The following is an 18133-nucleotide window of genomic DNA, read 5'->3' as shown; positions in this document are numbered from 1 at the left end:
ATGGTAGGATCTCCATGCTCCCCTAATTGTACTATTACTAGCTACAACAGGAAGTACAGGTACCCACTTATTAGTTCCTCAGTTTATTACATACCACTATCAAGCCCTCAGCTCAGATTGGTTTGTCCGAGTCACGTGACTATAATGCAGCTCTCTGATTGGTTAGCTTGTTCGGCTTTGCTCCCAATTAACCCCCCTCTATAGTGTAAACGTCACAGTGTGTGATATGTATGATATATATGTGTAATTGGTTTACTATTATGAATATTTTAATCTGAGCTTTATTATTTCATTGTATAGCAGCGCAGTGGAGCAGCTATTGCCTAGCCTTCAAATTCATGCAGCCACAACAAGTTGGTTAGTTGTTTGTATACCTTATTGTCTGAACCGGGTTCAACCTAAATAAGCAATAAATTTGTCAACACCCTTTGATCAGAAGTAATTTTAGATTTTAACGTTTAGGTACGATTTATTGGGGACCCAATAACCTAAAATGGCATACATTTTTATTTACTCAAAGGTTTTTTTTTTTCATTCTCTCCACCGAAATTTATGCCATTTCATGCTAGTTTATGGAATTTTAGGCCAATTCGGAATTTGAAATTTAGAAAACCAATCTTTTACAAAGTTTTAGCCTTAATTAAAGAAGATAAAAATTTGATTTAATATATATGCATCTAGATATTAAAATCTAAATATCATTTTGTACGCCAAAATTGTACACATTTTTCAAAACATTTTCTCCAAATATCAAAAATTCGGTACTAGAAGTCCTGTTTCGCCAACCTAATTACGATTCTACAAAAATATTTCGAAATAACGGGTACTAACGAGTTTCACTTCAATTTGGCATCATGCCAAGGTCTACACTCTACGGGATCATTCGTATTTTTTCTCTGTAATCTTTTCACTAATTGCTGATAAAAAACTGCTTTAATTTGATCACGACGGGCACTTTCAATAAGACGCCGACTCCATCTGGTTCTAGGAAGAATATCAAATCTAAATTTGCTGCTTCTGAGCCAGTCTTAACTTGAAGCTCAGAGCTAGAGGCACCCTCCCTTTGTATTTTAGGGTAAAGTGTGTCAGCAAACTATACAATGTCTGCAAGAACATGCATAAATGTGTTACATACGTTCTCTGAAATTACAGACATTGAATTTGAGTTTCAAAGACTCCGCCTCATTGACAGCGACTTTTCTCATAGCCTGGTTTGAACCTCTAGTAGCCTGGTATGAGGCTCTAAAAGCTTGGTATGAGCTTTGAGTAGCCTGGTATGCGTAAATAAACATGTCAGGATGTCTAATTTAGGTGTCCGGTAGTTTCATTGCGTCATAATATATGTAATTCGATAACAAAAATCCATGGAAAAAAATGGCATAAAATCTCAATATAATCATAAAATTTTTCCATTTTCTCCATAAATGTCTATGCCATTTAATGCTATTTTAGGTCATTGGCTCCATCCCCCCCCCCCCCATGACATTGGCTCCAACCCCCCCCCCCCACCATACGTTACCCGACCTGATGCATTTAGGCGAATCTTGCATTAGTATGTTTTAAACTTTAAAGCACAACTGGAGCATTTCAAGGAGATGCACTATCAGGTAATCTATTTACTGTTGTTGAAGCCGCTGCACTTATTCACCTCAGATCTGTACTCTCCCAAGTATCATCAACACCTTACCCAGTGAATCATCCAATCCCTAATCCTCCTATCTCAGAAGAATTCATGCCACTCGAAACAGGATACTCTGATGATATTGACTTTAATAACACTGAACTTGCTCCACTCAAAGAAATGCTTCCTATCGCTAAAGATATATTCCAGCAGTGGGACCTTCATATCAATTCTTCCAAGACTGAATTTGTCCATTTTTATTTAGCAGATCCTAAACCCACTGTTAAACGCAAGGTGATTGTTGGAAAAGTGTATAGAGGTGATGAAGAGTGGCGCTCTAACAAAACTTTAGGATCGTTGATGTGCACTGTTAAGGATATCAAGAATCGAATATTCCTTGGTAATGTCGCCTTTAGTAAATTTCAGAAAGTTTGGATGAAGAGCAAGATTTCAGTCCAAAGGAAGATCAAAATCTACGAGGCACAAGTAGTCTCTATTCTACTCTACAACTGCAACTCCTGGGCTGCACCACTAGCTTCGTTGAATGAACTTGATATTGCTCATCGCAAACACCTCCGAAGAATCCTCAACATCAGATGGCCTACTGGGGTTATTTCTAATGAGGCACTCTATGCTCGTTGTTATGTCACTCCCTTGTCTGTGAGAGTCTCTAAGTTTCGATGGAGAATGTTAGGACATATCTTAAGGGGACAGGAAGACTCACCAGCATACACCTCTATGATATTTGCTATAAATTCTGATATTTTTATGGAAGGGAGACGGGGTAGACCATGTTTAAACTTATTAGATGTTATTAGAAAAGACTTGACTAGTAGAAATCTTGATATTAGACTTAAGAATTTGACTGATTTCGAAGACCTTAGATTTTTAGCTTTAGATAGGGAGGAGTGGAAGAAGTTAGAAGATGGTTGATGTTTTTGTTTTCTTTTTTATGCGTTTTGATATCTATAAGGTGCCTAGGATGCTCTTTTAAAGAGATATTTCGTACTTTGAAAGATTTACTACTAAACTTTATAGTTTTTAAACTTAATAGTTTTTAAACTTTATAGTTTTTAAACTTTATAGTTTTTAAACTTTATAGTTTTTAAACTTTATAGTTTTTAAACTTTAATATTTTGGCTCCTGAAAAATATCAAGTCATAAGTCTTCAGTATCTTGAAATTAACCCAGAATATAAATATGTATACCAGAATATAAATATGTATACCTGTTTAGTGTTTAGTTTGGGCTTACGTACTCACACTTAAGCTTAAGGAGCTGTTATGAGCCATTTTAAATATATCTCTCTTCACTGCATTAGTCATTATCAGCAGCTTTTGACTAAAGCTCACTATGAATTATGATTGGCTGCTTTTAACTGGAACTCACTCGGACTGGCTGCTTTTAACTGAAACTAACTCTGATTGGCTGCTTTTAACTGGAACTAACTCTGATTCGCAGCTTTCCTTTAAACTCGCATTAATTGGCTGGTATGTTCTGATGGGTGTTTTATTGTTGAACTGCGGCGTTATATTGAACAATTTGAGGAAAAGAATTGATTCTAATTGTGCAGTGTGGTAAAGTAGGTCACGTTACAATTCTTTAATACATCCGGCTTCATTTGCAGTACATATCTAGTGTGTGTAGTTGTGTCATTTAACTTAGATACCGTTATAACTAACTAATGTAGTATACATAGTTATTGTACATGCAAGTATAAAGCATCATTATGATTATATTTATTTAATTGGTTGTTCTAATTATTCTAATAGAGCTTTATAACGAGATGTTCTAATCGCAATCCTGTTGATGGTTCAGCGTCTCCGACAACAAACAGCTAATTACAGTAAAAAGTACTATTTAAATACTTATAGCGGGGGTCATTAAATATGATCATATATGTTAACTGTTAAGTACTTGTAGTATTTAATGTTTAATATGCTAGAAAGTATAGTTACAAGATAGTACAAATAGTTGGGTCATTAGTTTTAGTTAGCGCGGTAACTTTATGTATTGCGGTATAGTAGAGAGATTTGGTATTGCTATAAAAGTATTTAGGAGGCTGGCAGTAACCTCAATACACATGGTAACGCTACTTATATGGTACCACGTTACTATGGTAACGCTACTAGCTGTTTTCCCCAGCTGTTTTATAATCAGCAGGCCATTACAATACGTTTCTGTACAGTAATGCGATTATAGGACTGCTGCAAACTCTGTTGCTGTTGTTGTTTGTCTGCCGATGAAGTGTGCAACTGATTTCAATTATCATCAATGTCTATCAGTTATGCTTTTATGTTTATTAGGAATTGCTAGTTTATTTTATTTTATTGGTGCACCGACGTTTATATCGCCTCCAGTTTCATTTTTAACCGGTATCGGATGGTCTCGCAACTGAGTGTTTGTCGCCTTGTCATCCGTTACGGCTAACCTCAAGTCTAAGTCAACTTGAGTAACTCAAGCAAAGTCCCAAGCTCATTTATCATCGGCGCAACTTCTTGATAACTGGGAAGCTAAAAAGTGCGATATTAAAAAGTCTGATTGAATTGAACCCAAACTTTTGTCATCGTGAAGCGGTTTACTGTAGTCGTGATCCTCATTAAAGAGTGGAGATATCAAACTGATTTAAAATGTAAATTACGTGATGAAATACTAAAAATCAAATAGAGACCACTACAGTACAGTAAAACCCAATCCTAATAAAGGTTACCTTGACAGAGGTAACCGTGATGGTGGCTATATCTATTTGTCCTTATTTAAACATTAAACCATTCCACCGAAATAAAGTTCTACATTACAGTTATATAGTGTCAAATTGTGAATTCTTCAATGGATGATTCAATGGTAACTGTCTTGAAAATGTATTTTAAAATTAAATACTCTCGATGACTGGTCCATGAGGATTTCTCGTTCAGGCCTTGTTCAACACTTCCGAAATTCTTCAAAACTAATCCAAATATACAGCTACATGAGAGGTTAGTGGCAACCTAATTTAGTTCAAAGACTTCATCTAAATTGCACTTTCTAGACTCGGTATGATGGCAAGCACTCGAGCTTCATACTTACCTCACCCGTGTTAATTGGTAGTTGTCATGCCAACATTTGCATTTTTGGTTCGACTTCATGGCAGAATTTTATAATCAAAAAGTTAGATGTTTTAATGATTGTAAAATGCTTGACGTATTGGGCCAAGGAAAACGCTGCCTTGCACTGCCAATACATTTCTTTTGACTCATACCGGAAACTCCCTCTCCCTCTCAACATTTGCATTTTTGGTTCGACTTCATGGCAGAATTTTAAATTTTAAAACATGTTGATAAATTAGACAGACAATTTAGAGTTGGACACAGTGAGGTTTTACTTAGTCCGATACTGTTGAGTGGCATTTAGATTAGTGGTTACAAAGATACACAGGAAATTTTGGTATGAGTGAGTAGAATGATTGTAGTCTAAGTGGGGGTAAAGGTTGAGGAGATAAATGATAGTAAAAAGATATGTAGGTAGTTAGTTAGTTCGATACTGCGCACACACGATACATGACCTATCGACTAAAGACGTTAAATGAAAAAACATGTACTTGCTTGGGGTGAATATGGTATAGCTATGTTTATACGATAAGAAAAAGCAGTTACAAGAGGTGAGGATTGTGGGTATGCATATTCTAGTCAACACACAATACAATCTAGGCAGTCACTTTAAAATTGGTGTGATGTTATTACATTAATTAGTGACACTCAGTACACAAGTATGGCACTGGAAAACATGCGGTGCGATATATGTAAAGAAGTTGAAAGATGAATATAGTAGAGTTTGTGCACACGCGTAGTTGGACACGACAAAGTCAGATTTTGCAGATCACATACATTACACATGGTGATGGAAGTTAAAAATTGTTATTACTTTGGGCAAGTCACAGTAAATATGACACTTAAAAAAGTATAAAGTGAACGTGTGGACATATGGAATGAAAATGTTGCACATTTAGAATACAGGTGAAGTTTTAATATAGGGGCAGATAGTGATGAATAAGTAACACAGATATTAAAGAACAATGCAAATAGATAGAGAAAAAATCACTGGTGACAAAATAGATACACACTATAACACATAAGTTTTAAAGTATGAATATGAATTAGACACACATCGGTTCGGCACAGAGCGCGTATGTTGAGACGTTCACAAGTATGTGGTAACTGGAATGGGGACTGAATCATGAAGGAGCATTTTGATTAAGATCCCGTTGTATAACACACTACTTCAGCTGTAAAGTGCAATCACACAGGAGAACAAGTAAGAATGCGACAAAATAATTACCACAATTTGGGACACGACGTGTGGTACACACTATGGGAGTGATAAACATTAGGTCAATAGGGATATATGATATGGAAAGCATGTGGGAAAATATAAATGAAGTGAGTTTGGGTAGGAGGGCACACACACAACTGGAAAGTGCAGTATTGAGGATAATTATAATCGGTAGGGGAAGTGACCACATAGGTTGACACTGATAGTATTTTGTGTAAAACATGAAAAAAACATATGGGTAAATGATATCTTTCTTCAAGGCAATTTTAGTGTCTGACGGAATAGAGTGAGGAATAAATATGGTACAGGTGGAGCAACAAGGTGTAAGTTTCACACACAGGTGAATAGAATTCTACGTATAATAATTGTTAGATAGCACACAGTAATTACACAGACACGGGAATTTGTTGGAAGTCGATTAAATTGATATAGATTTGCGAAATAAATAAAGAAGTATTGATAATCGGTTAGGGGACGATTTGTATTGTATTAGGGAGATTAAGTGGGGGAGGGGGGGGAGGGGGGAGAGACACGTGTGTTTGTGTTGAAGAGGTGGGTATTTGATGATATGTTATTATAGAGGGTGACGTCTCCTCTAGATGGTATAGCGATCAAATGACACACTGACACAGTTGGATATGATGAGATTGATGGATGAGTCTTTGGTACTAGGGTTATACTAGAGTTAGTATTAGGATATGTTTGAGGTTGTACTACATTGGAGTGATTATTGTGGTTGTTTGAGCGTATGTTGAAGGTGATTCAGAAATATGACTCACTTGGACTTATGTTTATGTGACACTATGTAGGGTATTACACAGGATAGGTGTGCATGATAAGAGGATTAAAATGATTGTGTGGATGTGATGACAGGAACACTAAGGACAGGAGAGGTCTACTTGGGAACTGATCAGAGATATGACATGGAGTAACTCATATAGTGATCATAATGTTTGTTAGTAGATTTTTTGAGATAGGATGGATGAATATATGTTTATGGAATGGTGTTAGTTGTTGGTGTGGTGAGGGTGGGGTGTTTGTGGTGGGTAAGTTTTGTGTTGAGGTTTATGATAATTTTGGATGAGGTGTGTTATTGGGGGGTGGGGGGGGTGGGATGAGAAGTGTTGATATTGTTTGATGGAGGGTGTGTTGTTTGAGTAGAGTATTATAGGTATAATGTAATTTTGATATGGGAATTATTAGAAGGAGTTAGGGATTTTTGGTGGATGGTAGTAGTTGGTAAATGGTTGGGGGGGGGTATTATGGGGTGGAAGTGGTGTTAGGATATATGGAGGGGATAAAGAGGGGGGAGTTGTTTGGTTGTTTTATAGAGTGGAAGTGGGAGGTTGGTATTGTGTTTGGATGGGGGTTTAAGGGTTGGTGTGTAGGATTTATGTGATATTTGTGGATGGAAGTTTTGTTGGGGGTTAGTTTGTGGTAGGTTTTTGTTGTGATTTGGATGATAAGAGATTTGTGAGGGAAATGAGAATTAGATAAGAATGGGTTTATGTAGGTATTTGGTGATTGTAAATAGATTGTTTATGTATAGGATTGGGTGGAAGGGGGGGATCGGATATTGTTAATGGTTATTAGAGATTGGGTTTTTTCTTTCATGTGCCTTTTCTTTGGGAGGTAACTTAGGGACACGAAACTTTGATAAATTAACATTTTAACTTTTGTTAAAATTTCACCAGTAATTTGTTAAATATACGATAAGATTAATGGTCATGAGTGATATCAGGTAAAATACCAGGAATATTACAAATTACACACAAACTAAATAGAATATAGGAAGAGAAATGTATTGACACAGTATATACCATAATGCTCCGTTGTAGCCATGTCACAGATACAACAACGGTGCCAGGCGGTACGTTGAAATATCCTTCTTCAATTTGTCTTGCACGGATTCTTTAAGCTATTCCTCCTCCTCGTGAATGAACCTTTTTGTTTGGGTGCTAAAACTCCTGAAGTGGAACAGTTTGAATCCTTTAGTACACAATAATTGTTTTAATATTGGTACGTATAATTTCTTACATGAGATCTTTTCCCTTCTCTGAATGTCGGTTCCGATACCCCTATAAATGGCAATATACTTAGTTCTCAAAACCGGCTGCAAAATTAGATTAATGGAAAATAACAAAGGCCAAATGTCCCCCAAATATTTGGCACACAAACTATTGAGCCAAAATGTTTGGCACATCAAATTTGTAACTAAGGTAGCTTTTATTTTGATTAGTTGACAACAGGAAAACGAATTATTATCGAATGTTTAATCAATGCTTAAATATGTTTGATTAAAATAGTTAAAATTCTTATATTTTTCAACTCGAACTTTGCTGTTGAGGGTCGTTCACATATTATGTACTCACTATTTGGCACTTTGTATCCCCACTCATAATCAGTATTACACATAGCTATGGTGTCCAAAATAACCTAGCGTATCATTTGGAAACCCCCTCCCCCCTCAGCTAATTACGTAACAATATGCGAATGACCGCTATCGTACCTGATGTTACGCACTGTAATTCATGATACCCACTAGTACAAGTATCGTTAAACAGCTCCATAAATAATGCATCTCTTTTTTTTTTTTTATATTATATTGAAAATATAATACGGAAAACAACGGTAGATTCAGCAACGCGCTGCACGAACATTAAAAAGGAGTTCCTATCGATGTCGCGCACTCATTTATCAGTAACTAGGTTACCCGGCTCTTCAACTGCGTCTAGCGACATTCGCAAATCCTTCTCCGCATACATACAATGATCCTTACGACTCAATTGGTGTTTAATGACTACTTATTGAGATGACCATTATATTTTCATCGTGTCTCAATAGTTTAATCTCCTCATTGATCACACACGCACAGAACTCTTTCGGCCCCTTTGTTGATGAACGAACGGATATCACATTCAATAGTAAGTTTTATCTCTTGGTTATTTAAAACATTTTCAAACCCCCGATTTCTCCGCGGAACTGACAAAATCCCTATTTCACACACTGTCATGTCTCATCTCTATCATCTCTGATATAGACCTTGCATTTGGACATGAGGGAAACACACAATGTTAGGCTTAGAAATCATTCGTAAATAAACTACATCGTTTAAGCCTCAAGTATTTTTGTTCTATATACATGACAAAATTTATACAATATAATTAGATTTATACTATATTCTTCACAACGTCAGCACCACGAATCCTACCCCACGACAAGAGGAACATACAACTGCGATTACCATTCGAACAAAAACCGACCGTACTCATTACAGACGCGGTCAATTATCACACACACACCATGGGAAGTTTGAACATCGGCGATCTTAGCAGGATCGATAAAAAGGAAATTCACACGTTATCTAGGCACACTTAGTAAAGATACAGAGCACATACTACACAGAGTGCGCGGTAATTTTAGATTGGATTAGATTTATTATATGGACGGCGGTGGTGCAGGGGTCATATATGTTGGGGGTTGGTTTATCTTTATTGGGTAGGATCAAGAAGAATGTCTAGAATTAAATGTCAACATAAAATTTGGGTCCGCTTAACAAACTGCGGGCCTCTCCTAGTTTGAGGGGGGTGGGGGAAGATGTTTGGGTATAATTTTATGGGGGTAGAGATGAGGGGATTAGGTTGTAGGGTAGGGTGATTGTTGGGGGGGAATGTTAGAGCTAGAGTAGTAAATGTGAAAATGGGGGGTTATGTAAGTGAGAAAGCGTAATGTGGGTGATATGTTTGGTTTAGGTGAAGTTTTTGGGGGGGATAAGTAATTTAAATACATTAACTTTCTAAAAAGTAGCTGTGTTAGAGAGTTTGAGTAGGGTAAAATTTGTTTTTGGAAAAAGTGTGATATAATAGACTAATCAAGGGTGAATTCACTTGAAAACGTTATTGAGTAGTATGAAAGCGTTATTGGTATTTTGGAGGGAGATGTAACTTGATCAGCTGATATGATAGGCAAATCAGGCATCCCTCAACTTCTGAACCCTTCCCGAACTCCCCCATCTCCTGAGCGATAGGAAAACAATACTACAACCGAAGACCAGAAGTAAAGCCACCATCACCATCACCTATTGTAATAAAACTGAGGTTTGAACATTCTTCATAGATTGAAGTGGATCCGGTGTCACGGAACACAGTCGGTTCGTTGTGTACGTGTCCCCTCCATCAAGAGATGTTTTGTGACTCTGTTGGTCTACTGATGTTCCTCAGCTAATCTGTAATGATGATTAAAAACCGTTATAAGCATTTCATCTTCCGATTTGACCGGAAAACATACATAATGTTGAAGATTTCGTATAACTAACTTTTGGATTGAGAGCATAGAAAGGGAGAACATAGATAAAGAAGGAACCCTCATGGGGTTGCCTCTCAGCCCTACATACGTACATAGACTGTGTGTTAATCCGATATCCAAACTTTCCAATAAGCATATATCAGATCAGATTGTCATTGCGGCATGCGAATCAGAACTGCCTTCATGAATCAGAACCCGGGGAGACGACAAAGCTTCGGGAGAACAATTAGGACGGGTTTATACACAATTATGTTGCTGGCAATCTCAAGGAAGTTCAAGGACAGGAAGGCAACCTACAAGGTGTCGAACAAGATACGAAGCAGGAGATTGAAAATGGTGGGACACGCATTAGATATCCTGAGCACTGGTCAGTTAATTATACTGCTATCCTGATAAGTTCATAAGGGAACCTGTGCAAGTGAATGCATGTAGAACCACAGTAAGCAGCCCGAAAATAAAGCAGAAATCTATTTTTACTATGTGATGTTACTGTTTGGGCATAAATTCTAAAAGGGAACTGCAGCTCTGATGCGGGACAGGGATATCACTGAGAGGTTACTGACGTAGATTGTACTTTCGTACCCTAGTAGTAGCAACGGTTCATTCAGCATGGTTTTTACTAAATATAGTTTTAAATTTTGAACCCCAGGAAAACAAGACAGATCGGAAACGTTTTATTCACAGAAGATTTATATTGACTTTAAAAACTGAAATTCCTCTTTTTTTGCCTCACTACTCGTACAAGTTGGTTATGATTTGTAAGTTAAGAGGACCACTAGCAGACCACGTTAAGCAAGTTGCATATCAACCATGTAAAACTAGGGATGAAAATAAAAATGACGAAAATTCCACCAATAACATTTATCACTCTCTATAATCCAGCTTTGGAATCTACAGAACGTAACGAATAGCACATGATGATTTTAATAATCTCTAAGAACGCCGGTTTAAATGACCTTTGGTTCTCAGTCATTTATCGCTAAACAAAAGCACAATAAGTTCCAATGAAGTCTCCATTTTATTGAAACCTAATTCGATAATTTATTATGGATACCTTCATCTCCATTGTTTGCTTACAAAAGAAATACCTGTATTCCATTGTTTTCTAACAAACAGAAATATTTATAGAAATCAACAGTTCGCCTTATTTGTATTGTTTATGTTATGAAAGTTGATGAATACAAGAATTGTGCCGACACACTTTCTCTGGAATTTTTCATCATAACTAAGTTCAAACTTCCAGTACACCTCGATTGTTTTGGTCCTAACTCCTATGCATCCATAGATTAATAAGTAACCAACAAAATTTCAGTCAAATCTGTGAGTTTTGTTCCAGTTCCATCTTTAATATTTGAAATTAGAGCAAAAAAAAGCAATATAATTTTTTCCATTTTGCAAATGCTTTCTCCGGGAAGAAACCACAGACATTCATATTTTGAAATTTAACTTAGCATGCGGTTATTTGTTCGCTCTGATCAGTCACCAAAGTTCTCTTACTAATCTCATATGCACCAACCTGCCTCTTCCTGCAGAACCCGCCTCCCTCCCACAACCAACTCTACTACAAACCCTCTTGAAACTGGGCACAGTCCAGGCCTGTATATGAAGAAGTTAGACATGACGTTTAAGTAAGAGCAGGTACTTTGCCGCCCTCAAGTAGGTGAGCAAAGTAAGATGAACAACTGAAGGTATTCCTCCACAAAAGAAAAAAGTACACGCTACTGCATCGAGTAAGCCACCATAGGGGAGAACAGAGAGAAAGTAGACAATAGCAGTGGCCGAGGACAGTCACCATCCATGCATTGGACACTGACCATGTGACCGTAGTAAGCGCTACTTGCTCTGATTAGGTGAACCAGATGTCCGCATAGTGGTCATGAGTACTATTATGTGTAGCTGACTGGCGAGAAGAAGTGGATCCGGCGAGGAACTTGGTCCAGATTTCTGCGGTGACTTGTATTCCCGCAGCTGTAAAGCCTGTAAGTCCGTAACTGTACGTCAGGACTTGTTCCACAATCAACTTTGTTACAGGGGGACCCAAGCCCAGAACCAAAACAACACACGATGTTTGCTCCTTGTCTTGTGAAATACCTGGTATGTAGAGGGTACTCCGGATCAGGAGCTTGCCTAGAGGTAGCAGGCACACCAGATTAGACTGCTTCCAAAGGCACGTAAACAACATAGACCCTGGAAAACACATATGAATGAGACATAATCCTCACGAGTCTGCAACAGGTGACCAGAAAATTAGCGAACACGTACACCACAGACAGGATGAGGTCCCCCCCCCCCCCCCCCCCCCCCCCCCCCCCCCCCCCCCCAACAGACCGCTATATGCTGGATCACTGCACCAGGAACATGTGCCAGCTTTAAACTCGTTGAACCTTGAATGGACCCAAAGGATAGCACTGGTCTCCGAGGAGAGTGGAGAAGAGGACTAGGGTGTGGTATCCTCCAGAGGGGGGGGTTTTTACCTTTCTGGGGGTGTGTATTCCATAAATGGTAAGGGTTAGAGTAGTCTGGTAATGTTGCCATGGTAATGTTATCTGGAAATTTTGGGGTATTGTTATCAGTGATCATTCGCAGAGAATTGATATTTTCCAGCGTGCTAACTGAATGAAGCTAAATTTACGTGTAGTAATATTGTATTACAACAAATTACTCAGGATTATAACATAACACGACTTGTCATTTTTGGAATACTCGCTCATTTAGTCTCAGTAAAACTATAGGTAATTATATATACACCCATTGCCAAAGTAAATCTTTGCATCTGAACCGGTAAATTATTGTCCATTTGTCCAAAACAATCAGGCCCCATTACACACAGCTGCCAAATTGTCTGCTACCATTTTAAGTGGGCACCAGACGCAATACATCCACAGTGGTAAACGTAATGTTCATCATTAAATACAAATCTATCAACTAACTTATAAACAGCCAACCAAACATTAACGCAAAGATATAAGACAATTGTCACTATCCTACATTCACGGAAGGTACACTAAATGAAAAACATGGTGCCGAATGTGAACCATTTTCTACCTGATTGCTTGGGAACTGGGTTTCACTACCCCAGTAATGTTTACTTAAAAATAGTACTGAACGCAATTTTAAACTTGTAACTATACATATGAAAGTATGTATAAGGCGCACCACTGCCTAAGAGTAATGAAAACAGCGAACTCTTAACAATATTCGCCTAAAAACCAGATTAACCCCTTGAAACTGACAGTATGTATAAATGAAAAAAATGGTTAATCCTTCGACAAAACTAAGCACACAAAACAAATACACGATAGAGCTAAACTTTTCGATTGCTCACAACACGAAAAATATTAGAAACTCATTTGTTGCCCTCTCAAGCTACAAATCTTCCCTTCACAATGAGAGTTTATTTGTCCTTCTCAATACAGCTCTTCTTTTTAGCTCTAGGACAAGTACTTTACGCTGAGCTTCTCCTTCTGCTGTACGATCTGGACTAGAACACCTCTTAAATCTCTCTGTTCACACAGTTTACTCGACTTCTTCCAGTATTTGTTGCACAATCGAAGAACTGGAAAAGGAACTTTAACCGGTCTTGCAGTCTGACGGTGATTTCTTGCCGATTCTACAAGCCTCAACTCGGTTCTCTCCCAATGATCCCAATACTTCAGCGACTTTTGTATTGATCTCCTCATTGACCTCCACGCATAGCCCAAAGAACCATGATGTTTCCTACCCAACTCCTCCCCTCCACAGCAATTTGCTTGGCAACTATTTAATGGATTCTGTAGAAATCGCAGCTGAGTTCTCGAATCTACCGGATTTCACCACATCGCTAAACTTTGTTAAACTGAACTGACTTCTTTCTGAACACCCTCAAAAAACTCAGTCTTGAGATGTTCGTTAACTCTATTGCCTTAGAAAGTCTTCTTTTGCAGATAATAGTTGCTCCTGGTAGTTTTATAACTTGTCCTGCAGCTGTACATACTAGACTGATACTGACTACGTGTACCCTCTGATTTATATCATGTTTATGCTGTCTCTCAATGAGCCTGCATCTTGCAAAAACTTTGCCGCTAAATCCCCCATGTTACCAATTTTGTTCACGCTCTCAATGATTTAGTTCTTGAACACAATCGACTTTACACTTTTCACGGTATCAAGTTGAACTTTTCGTCATCGGTCTCTACATAAGTCAAATTTGAAACGATCGGCTACTGTCGGCGTATATCCGTTGATCAGTTTTCACATGTAATAGTAATCCCGTAAAACAAGCTGTAGCTGGAGTATAGAGAAGGTTGAGATGATAAGCGCTGCTGATAACAGAGGCACAAATTAGCAACGAAATAACAGCGTGTATAACTCACCAGTGGTATGGGTAATATGGCACATCAGCAATTTATAAGTGCCCCCGGTCAAATCGGTAAATTATTGTCATTTGTCAAAACAATCAGCCCCATATACCAACAGCTGCCAAATCTGCTACCATTTTAATGGGCACCAACGCAATACTCCACAGGGTAAACTTTATGTTCATCATTTAAATTACAAATCATCAAACTAACTTAGTAAACTAGCCCACCATAACATAAACGTAAAGAATAATTGACAATGTTCAACTATCCGTACAACACTGTGGAAGGTACACTAAATGAAAACATGGTGTCGAATGTGAACCATTTTCTACTCACCTGTGGTATTGGTAATATGGCACACAGCAACTTAAATTGTTATTAATTAAGTGGAGTGTGCCCCCAGCCCCCCCCCCCCCCCCCCCATAACATAACGCTTTTAGTGCAATATTGCATATGCATTGTCGCAATCTTCCACTAGAGAAAAACAACACGGTCTTTGGCACCTCAGATAATCTGGCAAGGTGCCTCCATCTCACGTGGTGTAGACTAATAGTCAGGGGGGATCACCGTGATTTCAGATTCTGATATTTTTGAAGTTGCAAGAATTTTGATCATTCCTTAAAATTAATATTTCCAGCTGACAATGCCTGGGTTCGTCGATATCTATTATCTATGCTACCCGCAGATTTTTGGTTGCATACAAGGTTTTTTCCCGCTGTTATGGATTTTTCACATAATTATGGAAACTTTTCTGTCATTGATAATTAAAAGATATCAATAAATGTTTTAAAAACACTCATATTAAGCTTTTCATACAAAGTTACAACAAGAGTCTTCATGTAATATATCCTGGGTTTGGACAGGATACGACCCGCTTAAAATATTCCCATCGCGTTACTAAATTAATACACATAAATGCAATAGATTTTTGAAGTGTTGAAATTATTTAAAACTAATTACTTTTAAAAAGTTATATCAACCTATAAAAAAACTCGACTATTCGAGTAATCTTTCAGATGGTCGCATAACACACGGTTAACTGCACGTACTTAACGCGTGCCTTAACCGTACTATATGTGACCATCGACAGGTTACCCGAATTGCCAAAAATTCAGTATTTAAAGTCTTCTTCTGTTAAAAAGTTTATTCAATTTTTCATAAGATGAAATTAAACCGACTGTTAACATTTAACCCTCTGAGTTGATTCAACATTGCTAATACTTCAGACGTGCGAGAACGTAACTTAGGCGGTTTGGGTCGGAGGCCAATTGGTCTGGACTCTCCATATTGAATTGATCTGTTTCTGAATTGATCGACATTGTTCCTTTTCATGCAGCAGTATAAGACCAGATATCACAGCAGTGCCACAACTATCACACATAACTGAAATAAATATGAAGAAACAAATTGTATTGACACTTTTTCCTAGCTCATATGGTAGCCGATTTCGCAATACGAATTCTGATTACGGTGCCGTTTTTACATATCCTTTTCTTCATGGGTTTTTAATGCAATTCGATGCCGGGGGGGGGTTTTTTACGTATCCTTTCGCCATGGGTTCTCTGCTCCTCTAGTGATCTTGCGTGTGTCAAAAACACCTGAAGAGATATAAACTGAATAATCGGCCTTTGTAGTTTGTGTACCCATTTTCTAATATCCTTTTAGAAATGAATTTTAAAAAGCTTGAAATGATTGAATTGTGATTTGGGGGATAATCTCCAGTCTGTTGTAAATTTCCGGAAGCCAAAAGTGTGTTAATCGTACCTGTTATAAATGATTATTAGATTAACATAATCGCTAACATTATCGTTAAACTGTAATGCAGACGGCATAGCGTGATTTTTTATTGCAATAGTCATTCATTCAACGATAAAATAAATCAACAAAAAACCAGCAATGCTGTGGTCAACGAATCGACGCTTTAAAATTAATATGGCAAAACGATAACTGAACCATTCTCCTAAATGTCTACAACGTTGTATTTATTCAAAACACGTGTCGATCCGAAGAGAAATCCAGCATGACGAGGAAGAATGCAGGACAATGTATAATACCTTTCAAAGGAGTCGTTTTTTATTTACTTTATCCAAGATATTCATCACGAGGTGCATGGCGTCCAACACATTGCAAACAATCAAACAATAGCGCCTATTAGTCTAGACTATACTCGGAGGTTCGAGATCGGAATAAACAATAAACCACAAAAGCCCCGTCGATCTGTAACTTTAATGCTATTCTATTTCTAGCACATCCAAAAGTTAAGCTATAGACTGCAGCACATATCTGTACTACATCCTTGTTTTTCCAAACAATGAAACATTGTACTCTTAGTCCTTTTTAAAATGATATATCAGCATGACAAAAAATCACTTGAGTTTTCTGACTATGGCTCAGTATAGGCGGGATGAATTCCGCTCATATAAAAACATTTCATTCATAATATGTAAAGGCATTTTATCCCCCCCTAATTGCATGTTCACTGAAAGCAGTATAAAGCATCGGCTTTGTCACCTAGATGAATATGATGGGTTGGAACCATCCCTCCCCTTTACTATTATGTTCAACATAAAGGAACATGTGACAACATAAATATCTGCCATTCAAACATAAATGTGGTCATTACACTTTGTCACGTGACGTCAAGAGCCCTGAACAACGTGACGTCATAAGGCCCTGAACCTTGACTACAAAAGCCATGATCACGTGACGTCCATAAGCCCTGATAACGTGACGTCAAAAGCCCTGCACACTTGACTACATAAGCCTTGATCACGAGACTACATAACCCTGATCACGTGACAACACACAACCTGTTTATTTTCCAGGATACGACTACGACGAAGCGATTTGTTCATATTTCCAAGTCTAGGAAAGAGTGGGAACAAGTTCCGGAGGAGGCTACCCTGGAGACTTGCTAACTGGTTAGACGTCCTTAATGTTTTCACAACTGGCTTGTTCTTTCGGGGGGGGCCGAACATTTGTGTTAATGATTTAAATTTATTTTGAGAAAGCAAGAAATGTAGGCCAAGAAAATAAGTTTAAATTACATCGTCATAATGATATTCACAATTATTTTAGTATTCTGCAAATTCACATTATTTAAAATTCTTGACAATTGAAATGCCAGGCGCATTGGACGGGAGCCTTAGTCCGGATTTCAAGCTGAAGGAATCTAGAAGTGCTCCAAATACACAGTACCAAGATCTCTACTACACAACCAGTTCGGGTGTATTGAAACAGAGTGTCATTATGTGCGGTATTTTTAAAAATTATTTACTAATTTTCACCCGGTAAAACTAATAAACTGTAAATCAAGTGTGTACACACTGATTTTGGTGACCGAAATGTTAACGCAAATTTCCAAACTCTGTGGTCCTTTGTGGACTGGAATTTTACTACTTCGTTTGTTTAAATACCAGTAATTTGGAGCTAGGCAGTTTTTTCTTCTTGATAATTGATTTTATATCAGCTCGATGAGAGAACATGTGGACGAGATGAATCAGAATCTTGGCAGATAATCTAGCGTAGTGGAAATCACATCAAGAACTTTAAGTGAAAG

At 37.7% G+C, this 18133-nt stretch overlaps 2 protein-coding genes across 2 annotated transcripts in view; both read left to right on the top strand.

Annotated features, from left to right (window-relative positions):
- LOC134819637 (Golgi-specific brefeldin A-resistance guanine nucleotide exchange factor 1-like) overlaps window positions 1-18133 on the top strand; it is a 391238-nt gene that overhangs the window by 129863 nt on the left and 243242 nt on the right. The window lies entirely within an intron of this gene.
- LOC134819638 (oxysterol-binding protein-related protein 9-like) overlaps window positions 1-18133 on the top strand; it is a 108838-nt gene that overhangs the window by 473 nt on the left and 90232 nt on the right. The window lies entirely within an intron of this gene.

This window comes from Bolinopsis microptera, chromosome 8, assembly GCF_026151205.1.
Source record: "Bolinopsis microptera isolate Bmic1 chromosome 8, MBARI_Bmic_1.0, whole genome shotgun sequence".
Classification (NCBI taxonomy): Eukaryota; Metazoa; Ctenophora; class Tentaculata; order Lobata; family Bolinopsidae; genus Bolinopsis; species Bolinopsis microptera.
This window is presented reverse-complemented; position numbering and strand designations above follow the sequence as displayed.